General features: G+C 43.5%; 1 protein-coding gene and 1 non-coding gene across 5 annotated transcripts in view; both read left to right on the top strand.

Annotated features, from left to right (window-relative positions):
* The window catches only part of Ncoa2 (nuclear receptor coactivator 2), a 261,526-nt gene that overhangs the window by 31,513 nt on the left and 209,705 nt on the right, over positions 1-20,308 (top strand). The window lies entirely within an intron of this gene.
* Positions 11,233-11,335, top strand: LOC131901627 (U6 spliceosomal RNA). Its single transcript, XR_009376810.1, has one exon. It is a non-coding gene; the product is annotated as a U6 spliceosomal RNA (small nuclear RNA).

The following is a 20,308-nucleotide window of genomic DNA, read 5'->3' as shown; positions in this document are numbered from 1 at the left end:
ATATTTTTCGTAGTACTTTAATATTAAACATTTATGTGGATATACAGTAAATTTTGTAAACAAATGGATTTTACTTGTTTACTATTAATAGACTCTACTGTTTAAAAGTGATCCCCGAGAAGTTCAGCTTCTAGAATAGTCCCCACCACTCAGAGGTGCCTGCGATGATAACAGAAAGATAAAGGGGTTTTCCGTCTTGAGTTCTGGTCTGGCATGAAGGCTGTGCAGGGCTCTCCTGCCTGGCTGTGGGACTGAAGTGTCACAGCACTTGTGACTAGTTGGTTAAAAACCAAAACAATAGGTTTATCTTCCCCACATCAGAGCTGTCCTTGATAGTAGCGCCAACCATACTTTTTATGCACATCAGAAGTTTCTGTAAGCCTTAGTGTGTCCCCCCACCCCATTCATTTGATATTGCTGTTTTAAGTGTATTTGAAGAATTCTAGATTGTTCTGTGCCTCTATTATGTATTTTTTAATTGTATAATACAGAATACATGTCAATTTGTCATCTCACCACTTTCAAGGATCTAGGTTACTAGCATATGTACATGGTTATTGGTGCAATAACATAACATATAATTATTACTTAACACGACAGAGGTTATACGTATTTATATAGCTTTTTTTCCTTTTTTGTTTTGTTTTTGAGACAAGGTCTCAGTCTATAACTGTAGCTGGCCTAGAACTTGCTTTGTAGACAAAGTCTGGCTTGGAACTCACAGAGCTGCTACCTCTGCCTCCCAACACTTCCTTTCTTGTGTGGCCTTTACATGCTAGCAAAGCACTCGACCCTGGATAGATTTTTTTTTTTTTTTAACTGTGAAACACTTGTCAGTCACTGTTGTTGCTGGTAAGATTTCCTGCATTGTTAGACTCTCCTCACACCTCCCTTTCCTTGCTGTCCTAGGCTTCTTACAGCTTGGCGTGGGCTCCATCCACACCCTTCCCCTTTGTCCCATTCCAGTAGATTCAGCCTATGTGGTTTTGAGATGGTCCCATATATTCTGGTCTGGCTCCTTTCCCTGTGCCGGCCTTGGACGCCTGATGCTTTTGCTTCTACCTCCCACGTGCTGGGATTACAAGTGTGCACCACCGTGCTTGCTTGACAGTGAGATTCCTTACTTAGTCATACAGTAAAGGCGTTTATCTCACGCTTGTTGCTATTTGGGATGTAGCCTTTTCACATAGCTAGGAAATAATTTAGGTTACAGGAGAGGAAGCCTGGAATTTCCCGACAGGTCGTCTTCATTCGTCTCCTGTTCTCTGCACTGTTCTCATCCTCTCTGTGTCATGTGATCGGAGATATCCAGAATCCTGCAAAAACACTGGGACGCTTGTCTGCCTGTACTCTGTAGCTTCTTATTTCACTTTAGGCAAGCACAGAATAATAGGGCCTGAGAACCAGACAGCCTTGTGTACCCAGAACTGACTCCTAATCTTGTTGGAGCCTCTGGCTATTCCCATCAGCCTTTAGGGCAGTGGTTCTCAACCTTACTAATGCTGCAGCCTTTTAATACAGTTCCTCATGTTTATGTTCCATAAAATTATTTCATTGCTACTTCATAACTAATTTTTCTGCTGTTGTGAATTGTAACACAAATATCTGTGTTTTCTAATGGTCTTTAGGCAACTCCTGTAAGAGGGTCATCGCCCCACCCCCAAGGGGTCACGACCCACAAGTTGAGAATCACTACTCTAGTGTATGCCCTTCCCTGTGGAGTGGTTGGCACCACTTCAGCCTAACCATGGATGATGGTAAAGGTTTTATGTCCTCCGCCTTTGTCTTCAATAGCCAACCAGGGTGCAAGATCCAGTGAATCACATTGTGGCTTAGTTGGATGTATGACTTCCTAATCGCAAACCCGAGCTCCACTACATCACATTTCTCTGATCCAGTCTCATATGAGTCATTGTTGGTACCATGTTTATAATAAGGCTTTTTGTTTGTAGCAGACAAACAAAATTTTTGATTTTGAAATGGGGTCTGGCTGTGTAGCCCAGAGAGACACCTACAATTGGCCATCCCCCTGCCTCAGTCTCTGGAGTGCTGGGATTTCAGATCCACATCATCTCACCTGGCCTCTAAAGCAGTTTTGATAGAACTGTCAAAGAAGAGCAAACATTAAGGGAATCCAGACTTAGAAAACCAGATTAATCAAGACTGATTTATTCATTATGTTGGTGTATGTTCGATTTTATACACTCAATTACACATTCAATTTTATCAAAGAACCAGTTGTACTAAGGCTTTCTTAAATGAGTATTTTCCAAACTATGTTTAAATTGTTTGAGTTACAAAAATTGAATTTGTGTATAATCTTTCAGTGTGTCAAATGAGCTGTGAGTTTCCAGGAAATCTATCATTTTGTTAATGATTGAAATATTACAACGTGTTCAAACTGTTACCTAAGCTTATTATTTTAGTAATACTGCCAAGTATGAAGAACTGTAAAGAAAGTGGTAAATGCAGAATGAGGAAACAGTTAATGTGATAGGATCTGGAAGTGTAAATAAAGAGCATCCAGCTTTTGCTCTTCCCTGGAGGACTGTCACCGTAGTTTTTGGAAGACACCTAACAAGTCACTATTTTAGTTCAGTAGTCATTATAGCAGAGATGCTGATTTCATTCTTATGTGGTAAATTTGGAGGATACATAAAAAAATAGAATTTCCAGGTTAGGGATGTAGCTCAGTTGGTAGGTAGAGTGTTTGCTTATCATTCGGGAGGCCTTAGGTTTGATGCCCAGCAACTCATAAAATAGGTATGGTGGCATGTGCCTATAATCCCAGCACTCAGAAGTGGGGAGGAGGCAGATCAAGATTATCTTATGTTGTTAGTAGTAGCTAGTTCAAGACCAGCTTGGGTTATATGAGACCCTATAGGAAAATAAAAATATATATATATAAAAAAAAAAAGGAAACCGGACTTTGCCACAGGGAGTGTTTGGGGAGGGTCGCTGACTAGGACGTGACTTCACTCAGTTCAATGCACTCTGGCATTTTCCTTTTGAACACTTTAGTTCAGTGACTACTGTCCTAATTATCATAGCAGTGACACCTGAACCCAGTGAAAGATTGTAGTAAACCATTAGAACCTTGCCGTCACCAAACTCTTAGCCAACACTTTAGGAAAAATAGAATAGATGACTTTCAGGGGTATTGTAGTTGATTGCTTTAGCGTCAGTAGCAGATTTTTAGAAGGAATAAACTAATAAAAGCCATTAGAGAGCATGTGTGTGTGTGTGTGTGTGTTTGTTTTCATGCCTTTGTCTGTCTGGTATTGGAATGCCAGATCAGAGGATACCCTGAGATGGCACTCAGTTCCAGAGGCTTGGTGGCCAGTGTCTTTAACCCTTTACCTGCTGAATCATCTTGCAGGCCCATATTTTCATTGGTATAAAAACACAGGCCATGGCTGTGTTATTCTCTCTTTCACTCCTTTTGGGGTGATCTACCTTCTCTGCCCTTGGAGATAACGTTTCTGACCCTGTTTGTCTGTGAGTAGCAGCCAGCATAGCACTTCGTCCAACTTCACTCATTGAACTCCCTTAGGGAGAGCACTCTGTCTAGAGTGATCTGTCTGGGCCTTGCTCACGCTTCGCAGTGAGGAGAGTAACCCTGTGTAACCCTGTGTGGCTTGAATCGTTGCTGCTAACTCACTGGCCTTCCCATCCCATGTCAGAGCTGTCAGAGCTATCAGGCTTTGCATTGTCCTGCGGCACTATGAACCTTTGAACAGTCCGCCTTATTTCCCAGTCCTCCTTTGGAAATGGAGCAAGATCAGAGGCTGACCATCTTCCGCTTCCAAGTCTGTAGTAATCCGCTTAATGTATTTGAACGTGAAATCCTGAGGAGCGCCCACACAGCCCTGGAATCTAAGAGCTAGAGTTGCTGCTCAGCCGTCCTTAGACTTGAGAACACTTTTGTAGACTTTTTCATTTGACCCAAGGTGTCTTCCTGAAGGCGCAGCTTAGATGGGCTAATATTCTTCAGGCTGCTTTTATGTCAGCGGGTTTTCCGGTAGTACTTTTTTTTTTTTTAACTTACTTTAAAAAAACTAGCTCTTAAAACATCTTTAGCATTTAGATTCATAATTATTATACTGAGAATTTTCTAACATTTTGAATGGTACCATTTAATACATGGAAACTGATAATCAAACATTTAAATTGAAACTGTTTGTGCCTGGAGCTAGTTTTTACTAAAAGCCATAGTACTGTGATTATTGGTCCCTATATGCAGCTACTCCACAATTGGTGTTACACTCTCAGCAGTCATATTTATATATGTTTTTGGTGTAACTATTACGCTGTTGGTAGCCTTTTACTGTATCTGGAAATGCAGTCCACCTCCTGAGGACAAAAGAGAAGAAACAGTAGCAATTAATGCCATTATTCCTACAGTGCTTCAGAAATTGGCATACAAGTTTTCATGTTAATCTCACAAATGCTGTTATTTTGAATTTGTTTCATTTCAAAACAGTGTTCAGTGTCTCCTAATGAGACACAGCAGCTGAAGCGCGGTCGGCGTGATAGGAGAGAAGAGAGTGAGCTCAGGGCTTCATCTGAAAGGATGGCAGTGGTGGAGGGAGCCTGGGCTTTCGGTCACGTGGATTTTTAAAGCTTCCCCCTCCAAGCACGGTGTCTTAGGGTGTCTGAGGGCTGGATGTGCAGTTAAATATGGGTGGGTGTCCCTGCCCTCCCTTGGGAGCACCATGGAAACTCCTGCAGTGCTTGCCAGGAGGAGGTCCCTGTAGATTTGGGGTATGCCCCCTTCTGGAAGTCTTCAGGAGTCTTGCCGTTATGAGCAGTCAGTGTTTCTAGGGTGGAAGTCCTCTTGTGTCAGAAGTATAGAGTCTGTTTTTACTAGCCTCTGCAAAATGTATCAGTTAGGGTTACTTGGGGTTTCCTGGGAATTCTATCTTTGCCTAAAACGATGAATTCTAAAACAATAATCGTTTAGTAAGTACACCAAGCTTTCAAATAATCTTTTTGTTTGTTTTCTAGTACTGGAGATGGGACCCAGGGTCTGGTGCATGCTAGGCGGGCACTCCACCACCAAGCACCATCCCAGCCTGCTTTTTACTTTTTAAGCTGCTCACTCTGGATCACAGACAGCCTTTGACCTTGAGCCCCTCTGTCATCCATGCACCTTGCAGGACAAGCCCGTGCTACAGGTGTGGCTCCACGTTAAAAAAGGAAAGCAAAGAAAGGCTGCATAACTTTGATGGTTTTTGTACTTTTTTTTTAAACAAATGCAGGCATTAGATACATAATTCTGAATAGAGTACTTAAGAAAAAAGCCAAAAATAATAAAGAATTGAAACATTTTAGGTAAAAAAGCCATTTGTAACTTTGAGGTTGACAGTGATGAACATACTCATATTCACCGCCTTTCCCCCAAAGCCCATGAGATTTTTTTAATTTGAGCATTTTCTTACTAGATTGTGATTGAGACTGGAGCCAGTTCACACAGAAACACTTAATATCCTCGATATCATTATTTCTTCCTTTTTTCTTTTTTTATTTCACATGCATTCGTGTTTTGCCTGCACGTATGAATCTGTGTGGAGGTGTCAGATTTCCTGAAACTAGAGTTTCAGGCAGTTATGATTTGCCATGTGGGTGCTGGGAGTTGAGCCCAGGTCTTCTGAAAGAGCAGCCAGCGCTCCCAACTGCTTCTCCAGCCTCATTTTTTCTTTCTTTTTTTTTTTTTTTTTTTCTCGAGACAGGGTTTCTCTGTGTAGTTTTGAAGCCTGTCCTGAAACTTACTCTGTAGACCAGGCTGGCCTCAAACTCACAGAGATCCGCCTGGCTCTGCCTCCCGAGTGCTGGGGTTAAAGGTGTGCGCCACCACTACCCGGCCTCATTATTTCTTAAGATTCATAATTTGTTCAGTACCATTAGTTCCCCTCTTTATTTTTAAAACCCTACTTTCACCAACCTGTGCCCCCTGCTTTCACCAACCTGTGCCCATCCTCAGACCTCAGACCTCACTGCTAGTGTTGATGTTGCTTTTCCTACTTCCTGTTCCAGGAACACCATGTTAAGAGGCTCTCAAAGGATCTTTGGAATCTGCCTAGATTCAACTTGGAAGCCAGAAATGGGTCTTGTGGCACTTGAGGCCAGGTGTGGACAGTGTGGGCGATGGGGGTGGAGCCCCCTGCTCTTGGCTCTGTGCTGCAGAGATCTCCCAACTGGAGGTGAAGAGGCCTAATTGGGCACTTCAGGCTCATTTTGTTTTGTCTCCCCTTGTTCCTTGGGTCCATCATTAATGTGAAGGTACCTGCTGACCTGGGGTGTTCAGGGCCTCTGTAGCCCTTTTACCTCATAGATTTGCTGGATCATTTTTTCCTTATCCCCTTTTCATTGGCTTTTGTTGGTATTATTCACCCTCCTCCCAGCTCTTCCTTTTTTTCTTTTCTTATTTTGATGGAAAACTTAAATGTTTATGTGTCACCACTGATGTGGCTTCTGTCCCCACGTGGAACACGCATGAATTTCAAAGGGCGCTGTGGGAAACTGAACTTGAATAGTGAACATTCGGGAATGCACAGAAACTTGGGGCATCTCTTCTGAAAGAATACCCGTGGTTTCCGTAAAGATGAAGCTGAAAGGAAGAGTGTGGTGTCAAGTTTGGCCTTGAATGACAGGGTTAGAAGAGTGTGTAAAGAGTCCTGGATTGGTCAGGGCTGTCTACAGTACTGTGTCTGCTCATACATATGTATTAGGCTGAAATGAATGTACTTTTTCCAGTTGTTTGGGAATCAACCGTTATCTATCTCTACCAAATACCAATTTGTCTCAAATGTGTTAAATGAAGAACAAAGCTAGAAAGGCCCAGGGCAGCTCCCAGAGCGGCTGAATAAATGCATCGTCTGGTTTTGTCTTGAAACCTTCCTAGACTTGCACCAGACAGAAATGGTCATGCCCACCCCAGAGTTCCCACACTGTCGGCAGGAACAGACTGAAACACACCTGTCAGCCTTATAGGACTTGCCTGCTGTTTCAGAATAGTGCGGGGTCCCCTTCAGCACACTGGATAGTGTCACCGGGAACTAGAAGAGAGTGCTGGAGACACTGTCCCCTCCTCTACTTATGGCCTGTGACTGTAGTCATCTCTGGGATTAACTGACTAGCTAAAAGATTCTTCTGCTCATTAGCATAGAGGGGGTGTAACAAAACTAGTCACACTTTACAGTTATGGACTTCAGTATTCGTCATCTGATTTGGTTCTCTCAAGATCCATCCCGCATGGTGGCCCACCCCTTTAATCCTAGTGCTTGGGAAGCAGAGGCTTTTATCTGGGATATCTGGGAATTCAAGGCCAGCCTGGTCACAAATCCAGTTTTAGGACCGCCAGAGCTACATAAAACAGAGACCGAGTTTCAAAGAAAAAAGTCCATTTATTCTGTTTCTATTTTCAACTTAACATGGTTTCACTTTGAAAAAATTAATTTCCTTAAAAAGTCAGAATTACTGTCCTCAAATTAATCAGCTGATGAACCATTTCCCTTCAGTGTCTCAATGCTTTTTTCTTGCACTGCGTCATTTACTGTCTCCTCCATTTTCTGCCTCCTCCCCACCCTGCAGACTGTACTTCCTGCCCCTCCCCCCCCTGCAGACTGTACTTCCTGCCCCCTCCCCACCCTGCAGACTGTACTTCCTGCCCCCTCCCCACCCTGCAGACTGTACTTCCTGCCCCCTCCCCACCCTGCAGACAGTACTTCCTGCCCCTCCCCACCCTGCAGACTGTACTTCCTGCCCCTCCCCACCCTGCAGACTGTACTTCCTGCCCCTCCCCACCCTGAAGACTATACTTCCTGCAACCTCCCCACCCTGCAGACTGTACTTCCTGCCCCTCCCCACCCTGCAGACTGTACTTCCTGCCCCTCCCCACCCTGCAGACTGTACTTCCTGCCCCTCCCCACCCTGCAGACTGTACTTCCTGCCCCTCCCCACCCTGAAGACTATACTTCCTGCAACCTCCCCACCCTGCATACTGTACTTCCTGCCCCCTACCCTGCATACTGTACTTCCTGCCCCCTCCCCACCCTGCAGACTATACTTCCTGCAACCTCCCCACCCTGCATACTGTACTTCCTGCCCCCCCACCCTGCAGACTGTACTTCCTGCCCCTCCCCACCCTGCAGACTGTACTTCCTGCCCCTCCCCACCTGCAGACTGTACTTCCTGCCCCTCCCCACCCTGCAGACTATACTTCCTGCCCCCTCCCCACCCTGCAGACTGTACTTCCTGCCCCTCCCTACCCTGCAGACTATACTTCCTGCCCCCTCCCTACCCTGAAGACTATACTTCCTGCCCCCTCCCCACCCTGCAGACTGTACTTCCTGCCCCTCCCTACCCTGCAGACTGTACTTCCTGCCTCCTCCCCACCCTGCAGACTATACTTCCTGCTCCCTCCCCACCTGCAGACTGTACTTCCTGCCCCCTCCCCACCTGCAGACTGTACTTCCTGCCTCCTCCCCACCCTGCAGACTGTACTTCCTGCCCCTCCCCACCCTGCAGACTGTACTTCCTGCTCCCTCCCCACCTGCAGACTATTTCCTGCTCCCTCCCCACCTGCAGACTGTACTTCCTGCTCCCTCCCCACCTGCAGACTGTACTTCCTGCTCCCTCCCTACCCTGCAGACTATACTTCCTGCCCCTCCCTACCCTGAAGACTATACTTCCTGCTCCCTCCCCACCCTGCAGACTGTACTTCCTGCTCCCTCCCCACCTGCAGACTGTACTTCCTGCTCCCTCCCTACCCTGCAGACTATACTTCCTGCTCCCTCCCCACCTGCAGACTGTACTTCCTGCTCCCTCCCCACCCTGCAGACTGTTTTTGGAGTGTGTAGTTTTGCCCTCAGATACAACAAGTCTTCCCTTCTTTAGTCCTAACTATAAAACTTGAATGTTTTAGGCAAAAACTCTTTTTCATGGTGTTCTTGGATTAATAGCTAGGATAATCTCCCTCTCTCTGTGTGTGTCCATGTTTTTCCTGGTCTTAGAGATTTCAGCTGCATGTACTTTCCATCCTGTCCTCCAGCTGGAGAGCTGTGTGTCATCTAGCACTCCCTTATTTTCATACTACTCTTGGAGTCTTCTCTACCTGTGTTTCTCTAGTTCTTAGATCCACCAGTACTGTACATTGTATCAGTTGTGGGAGAAACATTGTATTTTTTGTTTGTTTGATTTTTAAGACAGTCTCCATATATAGCGGTGGCTGGCTTGTTATGTAAACCAGGCTGGCTTCAAACTCACAGATCTGCTGGCCCCTGCCTTTGCCAGAGTGCTGGAATTAAACGCGTAAACTGCCACACCTAGCTCTTAAACATCATTTTACAGTAAGATAAAGAACATTTTGTTTCTGGAATACTCCTGAGATAACCAGCATTTTCTTAACTTTGTTTTGAGCATTAGAAATAAATTTTGTATGTGTGTGTATCTCCACCTTTCTAAATATAAAATTGCAAGCTTTGACAAATGTTTATGATGAGATATATAGACACAAATGTATATGATTACAAAATTTATTGTATTTTTAAATCACCCCCTGCTGTCACATCTAGACTGGCAACCATGATGTGTTCTCTTTATGGTGTGAATGGAGTTGCACATCTTTGCACCTGGCTGTTTAGTGTTAGTTTATGCTTTCTCATTGTAGACAGTACTCCAGAATGCAGTCACACCCGAGCCTGTTCATCCACTCACCAGGTAAAGGAGGTTTGGGCCGCGTCCAGATTCTGGTCTCTGCAGCAAAGCTGCCAGGAGCTCTTGCATGCTCTGGTGGTTTGAATGAGAAATGTCCTGTTTAGGCTCAGGCGTTAGAACACTTGGTCACCAGCTGGGGAGGCTGCTGGAAGAGGTATGTCACTGGAGGGCTTTGAGATTAAAAAGACTCACCTAGTTCCTGTGTGCTCTCTTCGCTTCTGTTAAAGGAAGTGAACTCTCAGCATTTTGTTCCAGCTTCCATGCCTGCCTCCTGCTGCCTCTCTGGAGCTGTAAGCCAAAACAAACTCTTCTTTGTCTCTGTTGTTTTATCACAGTAACAGACAAGTAAGTAACTAGTGTCTGTTACAGGGCTGACCATCAACTTTCGCTTCACATAGGGTTAATATTTAGGAATGGACTTGGGATAAATTTTAACTTGTTTACTTGTTCAACAAACTGCGAAGTTTGTAAAGAAACTTTTAAACTAAGCACCCAGTAACTTTCCAGAGAACGCCTCTAAATACATTGTCTGCACTGATGACAAGTTACAGTTTCCACCGGCGGCAGCTTTCCGTGGCTCTCCCACTTTCTCCACTCACTCTAACCCACACAACCACCCCTCCCCCTTCCTTATTTACTTTTTAAATTAGATCCGTTTGGGCAATATAGTAAATATGTGCTAAAAACTCAGCCCTTTTCTATGAGTGCTTAATGGGCATTGAAAGAGAGCAGCTGCATGCATCTTGAGACTGTTGCCTGTGACCTGATGCGCAGGTATGGAAGGTGGGAGCTTTAGGTTGGACCACATGGCTTGTTAAAACTGGGTATGTTCTGGGGTTTGGTTTAAAATTCTTGGAATTTTGCAGTTACTGCTTCCTTTGGTTCTTCCTAGGGGCTGAGTTTCTGATTTCCATTAACCCCTACTTGACTGTCACACAGTCTCAGAATTGACTTACTGTGCTTGATTAGATAAAGGATTACGCTTCATAAATATTGGCATTCTGTTTGGAGACTGAACATCTAGAAATGTGTTTACTCATAACTAAACTGTTTCAGATTTTGTAATAATGGAAGGTTTGGTTTTAAGATCTGTAAATAGATTAGTAGAGAAAACTAGACACAGAGTCTACTGCTTTTGAACAATAAGAGATAATTTTAATTTTTCCTTAAGGAGTGAAAAAAAAAGGTACACACAATTTAAAGTCAATTAAGCCTCCCCACTTTCCACCTCAGCAGAGGCCTGAGTCCAGGCTTTGTGCTTAGTGTTCTACCACTGAGCTAAATCAAATCCTTAACCCCAAATTAAATTTTTATAACCACAATTTTATTTAAAACTTGTTTAAATTTTTATATTTAGTCATTTTCTTGAAGCTACAATTTTCATATAAACATTTCTTCTATAGACAAAGTTTTGTGATGCGTAAGTTAGTGTTGAGAACTTAAGATCAGGGTCTTAAATTACAGAGAGGAGTTTTAAACAAAATTTTGACTCACCTTATTATTTTTTTAAATTTGGCCCTTTGGCAACACATATATTAAAACTGGAACAATACAGAGGAGACTAGCATGGCCCCTGCGCAAGGATGACATGCGAATTCGTGAAGCGTTCCATACTTTTTTTCAAAAAATGTTAATCTTTATTACTTAAATGATGTGTTTGGCCTGAGTGCACATCGGGATAGTACTCCACAAATAATATTTTAATTGGCAGAGATACTTAATCCTCTGTTCATATGGAGAGAGAATTAAAAACAAAACCAACAACCCGACTTTACAGGTGTGTGGCTGGGGATGCTCTGGGTGGGATGACCAGGAGCATCAAGGCTTCCAGTGGCCTCTTAAAGATGTGTAATGAGCTGCCCTTAAACGCAAGGGCTCTGTTTGCACTACTAATTAAATTCACACTGAAGACTGGTAGGGCAGCTTGCTATTTATGTGTTTTGTCTTGGGACTTCAGTAACTTGAAAGGTGAGACAAAGGGATAAATAGAGCATTTTCAGTAAATTGTACCAGAAAAACAGGTGCTAACTTCTCAGCCGTAACTAACTGGTCTGAAGACTAATGGCTGCAGAGCACACATCTTAGTTTGTTTCTTGCTCCTCGATGCAGTTTTAGCTCGTGCCCTGCTCTTCTCCTTGGTCTTAAGCTGACTTTGGAGACATTACAGATGTACTAAGATCTGCTTGGTGATTCTAGATGGATCAGTTTGGGTAGAGTGGGCTGCTGCTGCTGCTGAATATGCAGTGGGTTTCCCCACAGTCTCAGCTCCAGGTGGGGGCACTGTCACCATTTCTGGGGTGGTTTCGTCATCATCTTGGTACTGTCTTTTGCATTTTTAATTTTGAAAGTTCAAGTTGTCCTTGATGTTGTTTTAGTGCTGTGTCCGAGATGGCAAAGGCTCAGCTGTGTTTTCAGTCCTTACAGGTAGGTATTTCTGTATTTGATGTGAGCTAGGGGTTCAGTTCTGTTCCTTTCCATGTGACTGTTGAGTGGCCCATCATGTTGGCGTGGTTGAAAATCATTTGGCCGCAGATGCGCAGGCTTGCTCGTGGTCTGTAGTCCAGTACAGCTATGTTGATTGTGGTGTCTTGGTGCAGTTGTAAGGGTGAGAAGGGCAGGTCTCAACATTGCTCCTTTACACTGTTGTCTTGATGATTTGGGGCTCTGGCCTCTCCACACAAATTTAAGGATTCTTTCTCCACGTCTATACAAAAGACCATTGTTATTTTCATAGGAGCTACATTGGCTGTCTAGTTGATTTGGGGTGTTTGTCATGTTAACAGTGTCCTGGTGTTCCCCCTTGCAGTCTGGGGTTCCTGTCAGCGGTAGGCCATGGTTTTCAGTGCCATCCTCACCTCCTTGACAAAAGTCCCCGGCACTGTAGTCTTTTATATTGTTCATAGCTGTCACATAGAAGCACAGCTGAACTTTCAAACTTTTTTTTTGTACACTGGCAGAAGAGGTCATTTAAAACACATGTTAAAAGACTGGAATTTGATGGCAAAAATACACAACAAGCATGTTTCAAGCAAAAGAAACCCACTTAGTGTTCTGCCTTCAGCACCCTCAGCAGAAGAGGCAGAGCTGTGGGCACTCAGAAAGCAGGGAGAGAGCTGTGTGAGGGAGACCAGCCCTGAGGACCCCACAGAAGACACTGATGTCGGAGTGCTGGGCCGTGGCCAATGCAAGATGACTGTGGACCACACCAGTGATGCTCCTGGTTTAGTGAACATAGCCAGCGTTTGTAGTAGATCCATCAGATGTTTCACAGTGCAGTGATGGGTTGTGCTGTGGGATGGTCTGTATGTCAAGTGTGTTGCTGATTGGTCAATAAATAAATCACTGATTGGCCATTGGCTAGGCAGGAAGTATAGGCAGGACAAGGAGGAGAATAAAGCTGGGAAGTGGAAGGCTGAGTCAGAGACACTGCCAGCCGCCACGATGACAAACAGCTTGTGAAGATGCCGGTAAGCCACGAGCCACGTGGCAAGGTATAGATTTATAGAAATGGATTAATTTAAGTTGTAAGAACAGTTAGCAAGAAGCCTGCCACGGCCATACAGTTTGTAAGCAATATAAGTCTCTGTGTTTACTTGGTTGGGATTGAGCGGCTGTGGGACTGGCAGGTGAGAGAGATTTGTCCTGACTGTGGGCCAGGCAGGAAAACTCTAGCTACAGGGTTGTGAATCCTAAAGCCTCACAAGGGACTAGGGTGAAAAGGCCCTTGTGTACCCTTTCCAGGAGAAGCAGGCAACTGATAGGGAACTTTGTTTCCTTAAGTGTTTCTGCTGGTTTTAAAATGTTAACCAGCCAGAATTGATGACTGGCTTGCTTTTAGGAAGAAAGGTATTTACTGACAGCAATAAAACACATCTTTGATATTGATATATGTAATGTTTGACAATTTCTAGGCATTATCCTTTCTCCTCCAATTTTAAGTCTGGACGGGGGTCTCTATACAGTTTTTAGTTTGTAAGTTGTGTTTTCCTGGGAGGTTCTGGGGTCTTCTAAACCATAAGGTGTTCTTACTTAGTTAGGTTCTGTGATCATCCACTTCTGTTCCCAGAGGGAAGCCAACTGCAACAGATGGACTTAGAAGCCGATAGAATCCTGAGAGAATGGTTCCTCGGAGTCAGGATGGCAACCTGTCAGGTCCCACTGTGCTCTCCCTGTTGAGCACGTCCCTGTCAGACACTGCTCTCCCATTATCCCCTCCCATTATCTTACTCATTGCTTGGTCTCTGGGACTCAGGATAGTGTTTGCATGTAGCAGAGCCTCAGTAAATAAATAGGGATTGAATGTGTCTAGAAAGTGCCCTTGGAAACTCCATTTTTGCTTTATGTTTAAAGTTACCCCCTTGAGAGGAGTGCTGTGCGGTTTTACTAGTGTAGGTCAGCACATGGCCCCTTGTTTCGAATATTTATTGATGTTCTTCATATTGATCATAGCTGATTTGGCTATGTGCCATACATACAGCTGACATAGTAATAGAGATATAAGTACGTTGGATAGCTCAGTCAGCATTCACTTCCCAATATATAATAGCTTAATTTTGTTGGATTTGCATTTACAATATTATAGACAGTATGCTAATTGCCACAGTGTCAGTATGGATTAGACCGATGACAAGCAAGCATTTGAGGACCAACATCTGTGCCAAACACCTTTAATTACAGCAGGCTTTGATCGCCTTGATTTGTCCCATAAATAAATTCATTATATCAGAACTTCTCAAATTTCTGAGAGCAATCATCCATTCTTGTGAATCTGCTACACAGAGTGCGCATCTTCTACTCTGCATCAGACTGCTGTGATTTTTCCTGGAAATCTACCTTTATTTATTTACGTGTGTGTATGTGTGTGTGTGTGTGTGTGTGTGTGTTGTGGTCAGAAGACAACTTGCAGGAATCAGTTCCCTCCTGTCATCATGGTCCCAGGATAAAACTCAGGTTATCAGGAGCAGCCATCTTTAGCCCCGAGACATCTCAGCAGTACAAATTCTATTATTTTTAAAGATTGCTGTTATGCAAACATGTTCTTTATAGGATACTGTAGCAGATGAAGCTTGTTTTTGTTATCCTTAGCACTGAACTCTTTATGAGTACCTGAGAGATGCACATAATTCCCTGACACCATTGTCTATGTTTGTACTTGAAGTTTAGGAACACGGTATTAAATTTCCTTCTTTCCTGGTTTTTGTATTTATGAGACAGGGTCTCATGTAGCCCAGACTGGCTGGCTTTAAGCTTGCTTGGTAGCTGAGGATGACCCTGAACTTTTTTGGTTTTTCGAGACAGGGTTTCTCTGTGTAGCTTTGGCGCCTTTCCTGGAACTCACTCTGTAGCCCAGGCTGGCCTCGAACTCACAGAGATCCGCCTGGCTCTGCCTACTGAGTACTGGGATTAACTGCGTGTGCCACCACCGCCCGGCCAACCCTGAACTTCTGATACTGCTATATCCACCTCCTAAATGCTATATCCACCTCCTAAATGCTGAGATTAGAGATGTGTGCCACCACACTTGGTTCGTGTGGTGCTGGGGATTGGATTCGGAGCTTCATGAATGGAAGTCAAGCACTCTGTCTGCTGAACTACAGCCCCATTTCCTTCCTGTTCCCTCCCCCCTTCTTTTAATTACATCATTTACAGAGAGAGAGAGAGAGAGAGAGAGAGAGAGAGAGAGAGAGAGAGAGAGAGAGAGAGAGAATGAGAATATATCAGTCTGTTTTGGAAAGCCTGCTTGCTGAGGAACTCCTTGGTTACTGTGACAGCCCTAAAGGGGGAAGGATTCACAGCACAGGCCACTTTTCTGATTCCCTCTTGTGAGAACTACCTTAGAAGAGGTACAGGTGTCTAACTGAATATGATTTAGTGTTTTAAAGTGTCACATGGTTATATAGTGAATGATTTTATTCAAAAACAATTTCGGTCATTTAAATACTCCACACAATCAAAGAAAAGAAAAGTGATGTGTATTTTTGTATTGCTGGTGGTGCTTTGGAATGGGTGTGGAATTATAGCTGAAGGTAGACTGGCACAATAAAGAGAGTAATTTCTTCATTTAGAGGAGACTGGTTCTCATCTGATGTTACAGTGTGTGTGGTGGGATCCAGAGTGAGAGTTCAGTAGGCAGTGTGTGAAATGAAGATTACAAATGAAACTGATGTTCAGGTAGTTGTATGCATACACTTATAGTTAGCCAGTGTTTATAAGCACACCTGAAGGTCATTGGAGAGATGAAGTGTTCACCCCGAAGTGATTAGACTACAGTGCACAGGGGCATGGAATCGTGCACTCAAGTTGTAGAGCTCACACTGCAATGACCTTGGAGTTCTGGGTAAGGGGGAGATCGGAGCTGGCTGCTGGCACTGATACTCATAAACTGTGGGCAGTAGGGGGCCACCAGGCTGACAGGCTCCAGTCCAGCTTCTCCCTAAGACTGGAATGACTGGCATTCACCTTCACTCTAAACCTTCAGTGTGCTGTTCTTTTTGGCTCTTTGGCTGTGTTCAGATTGAACACAGAGACTTGCACATGTTAGGCAAGCCTTCTACCACTGACCTGCATCCCCTGTCCTGTAGACCTTTGAGTTCTTTGCTTTTGAATGAATGTATGTGAATTATTTAATAGGTCTCTTCCACCTGTTCTTCCAAAAGAGGTTTTCCAGATTATAAACCAACATTCTTTTTAAAACTTCCTACTAATCATAACATTTAAAGATGAGTTTGGTTTCTTCAAACACCAAGGTGGTTGGTTTTCCTGATTATTGGTGATAAACTCTTCTCTGATCTCAACCATATGTCAGATTGATGCAGTTGTCAAAAAATAGTTTGCATTAATAATTTGGGCCCAACAACTTAATGTTTTCTAATGGAAGAAATAGAAGCTCTCAAAAGTAAACACATCATTAAACATGAGGGCATTTCAGTCGAGGGTGGTTTGAATGATCTGTAATACTTCATTATGTGCAGAAGGAAAACCTGCCTCCTGGTGCCATCCCACTGTGAATGCTTCCTCTCTATAAGATAGCCAGACTGCATCAGAAACAAAGTCCACACTTCCTCTGGAGAGCCTGTTTGATCAGGGCAATATTGTGAAAGTTGGGGACCATTTGTGAAATAATTAGATCATAACAAGCATTTAGAGAAATGTAGAAAAGAAGAGAAAATAGGAGAATGTATTCCCTATAGTGACAATAATTACTCTTTGGGGGAAGCTTGGGCTTCAGTTATTATGTGCATTGGTTAGGATTAAGATGGATTTCTTCCTTAACTATTCCCATCTTTACTGTGAACACCTAGTATACTTAATAGTTCATTCAAAGTAATAGGCAGGAAATAAGTGTTTAATTATATAAAAATTAATAGAGTTAGACGGGGGAAACCCACACTGTTTTGGAAGAGTGGGATACTACTATTTAGAAAAATTCAAAGAGTTGACATGTCATAATGGGTACCTTCCTGAGTATAGGGAGAGTGCTTCATTTAGTTTATATCAGGGTGCATGGTGAGAGAGAGAGCCTTGGTTTTAGAGCCAGAAAGACTGGTTCCAATCTCAAATCTTGATCTACATAAACTTGGGGAGCATTGGTGATCTTTTCAACAAATTGAGCTCCAACTTCCTCATTTAAAAAGGAAAGAATTGCTACTAACCTCATGATGAGAAATTTTACTGTAAGCACCTAGTACTTTGGAATATAGTAGATGTTTAGAAATGTTTATTAAATAAGTTAAAAGGGTGTTAAACCACACCAGACTAGTAGTGATTATTTAAAGCACTTTGAGTATTCTGTTAAAAAAATAAATGATAAGGTTAATTGGATCACATGCATGAGAGATTCCTTGTGACACTTTAAGAACTTAAAGGAGCTGCAATTACAGAGGAATGCATAGTTTGTGATGTGCATGTGCCTGTTTGTGTTTGGGAGGTGCTTGTGCTCATGTGTAAACTGTGTATGCAGGCCAGAGACCAGCCACCTCAGGCATTGTTCCTTGGGGTCCTTCACTTGCTTTGAGGCAGAATTTCTCACTGCCTTGGAATGGGCTGATTAGGCCAGCCTGGCTGCCAGAAAGTCCCGGGAATCCTGGTTTGATTTCTTTCTTCTCTCTCTTCTTTCCCTGCCCCCTTTCCTTTCCATTCTTTTCCTTTTCCCCCTCCCTCCCTCCGTCCCTCCCTCCCTCCCTCTTTCTTTCTTTCTTTTTTTTTCTTTTTGTTTGTTTGTTTTTCAAGACAGGGTTTCTCTGTGTAGTTTTGGTGCCTGTCCTGGAACTCACTCTGTAGACCAGGCTGGCCTTGAACTCACAGAGATCCACCTGCCTCTGCCTCCTGAGTGCTGGGATTAAAGGCGTGCACCATCACCTGCTGTGGGATAGTCTGTATGGCAAATGTGTTGCTCTGATTGGTTAGTAAATAAAACACTGATTGGCCAGTAGTCAGGCAGGAGGAAGTATAGGCAGGAGGAAGTATAGGCGGGACAAGGAGGAGAATAATTCTGGGAAGTGGAAGGCTGAGTCAGAGACACTGCCAGCCGCCGCCATGACTAGCAGCATGTGAAGATGCCGGTAAGCCACAAGCCATGATGGCAAGGTATAGATTATAGAAATGGATTAATTTAAGATATAAGAACAGTTAGCAAGAAGCCTGCCACGGCCATACAGTTTGTAAGCAATATAAGTCTCTGTTTTTACTTGGTTGGGTCTGAGCGGCTGTGGGACTGGCAGGTGAGAGATTTGTCCTGACTGTGGGCCAGGCAGGAGAACTCTAGCTACAATCACCACCAGGCTCCATTCTTTTTTCCTTTCCTTCTTTCCCTCCTCCTTCTTCTTTGGTGATATTTTATTTTATTTATTATTTTATATTTATTTTTAGTGTTTCAAGATAGTTTTTCTCTGTAGCCTTGGCTATCCTGGAACTTGCTCTGTTGATTTTATTTTTCAAGTGAGTTTTTAGGATTGAACGCTTGTCCTTGGGTTTGCGTACAAGGCAGGCAGCCTAGAAATTACTCTTTTTTGATAAAAGCCAAACATTGATCAAATAAGAAATTGCAATAGGCAAGATACAAACTAAAGAATAAGTAGACCAAAATGAAATCAGTGAGTCACTTGCAAAGACTTAAAATTACTCCAAATAAATCCTCTGAAGAAATAAACCCAGGGGATTCCTTTGACTTGGTTGATGTTCATGTGTAAATTATATCCACTCAGGTATGAAAAACAGGACTGTGCTAACTTGAGGTCTTTGTCTAAATTTCTTCTTATACTTACTAGCAGAAAAATGTTGCAAATATTCTGTTCTGAATGTTCTGGTTTAATTAGCAGAGCTGATGGCTGAATGTCCAGCCTGACCCTTCCTTCTTTAGGAGCTGTGCTCATAGAGTGATGGGCTATCACAGTATGCTTTGTCCTCAGTTTTCAGAGAACTCATTGAAAAATCATGTGTTGGTTAGTCTCGCTACATTTGGAGAAATTTTGAATGAAAAATAATGGACTCATGAAAGAAAAACTCTTTATGAGAACACTCTAGCTGCTCAGTCTTGTGAGGCTACTAGACTCAGCAGGCCCAGGCTGGTGCTGAAGGCATGGAGGATCCCTGGAGAGCTGCTGGTCTTCAATTCATGGTGGAATGCCAAGAATCTGGGTCCTGATGGCAGTAGAGGATGGCATAGGACCAGCAACCAAGTAGAGACACTCACCAGGGAAGAGTGAAGGCAGTTTCATGCTGGGATTGTGACTGAGGGAAGAGTGATTTCATAAAAGTTAGTTTTGGGGTCAAAAGCCCCCGTATGCATTGGAGTGTAAACTTGTAGAAATCATCCTGTTCCACGTATAGATGTCAAACAGGTTCATGATGACATATCCATAATAGAGTGTTAGAGAGGTAGTGACAAGACTTTCTTCTCATTTGTAAGATGATGTGAAGGCTTCCCCAGTGTCAGAATTCATCATCTGCTGGCTTGAACACAGCCACACCGTCACTCCTGAACTAAAACTGGGTAGTACAGTTGGGACCACCCTTCCCTTGTATCGGCTGAAGTCCCTTTCTGAACCTTTGCTAGTCCTTCTTTTTCCTTTGATGTGCCGCTGTTGGTGTGCCATTTACTTTACCTGGTAGATGATCTCAGGTAAACTTGTTTTTATGGTTATGAGATGTTTTCAGTTTATTATTGAGGCAGTTTCAACAACCTGAACTTCTCCACAGTATTTTCTGTTGTACATCATTTTCAAGTGTCAGCTTCAAGTTCTCTGTATAGTCTTTGTAGTTGTTGTTGTCTCTGCAGTACCTGTGACTCTAATTATGCCCTCCCCCCATGCTAGGCAAGAGCCTTGTCATTGCGCTGCATCCCCAGCCCGTTTGATTTCCTTGACTGGACACGTCTTCTACTGTTGCTGTTTTACTGTTATCACTGTGATCCAACCAAGGACCTTGTGCACACTAGGCAAGCACTCTCCCATGGAGCTAAACTCTCAACTCAGCATCACATGCGTAATGTTTACCCCCAGCATAATGCTCGTGGCCACCAGGTCCCTGAGGAACTCTGAACTGAGCTGAGCTTCGTCTTGGCTTAACTCAGTGTCTCTGGCTGGTTGTCCAT

This window comes from Peromyscus eremicus, unplaced genomic scaffold (assembly GCF_949786415.1).
Source record: "Peromyscus eremicus unplaced genomic scaffold, PerEre_H2_v1 PerEre#2#unplaced_144, whole genome shotgun sequence".
Taxonomy (NCBI): domain Eukaryota; kingdom Metazoa; phylum Chordata; class Mammalia; order Rodentia; family Cricetidae; genus Peromyscus; species Peromyscus eremicus.
The sequence above is the reverse complement of the archived record's forward strand: the minus strand, read 5'-3'. Positions and strand labels throughout refer to the sequence as shown.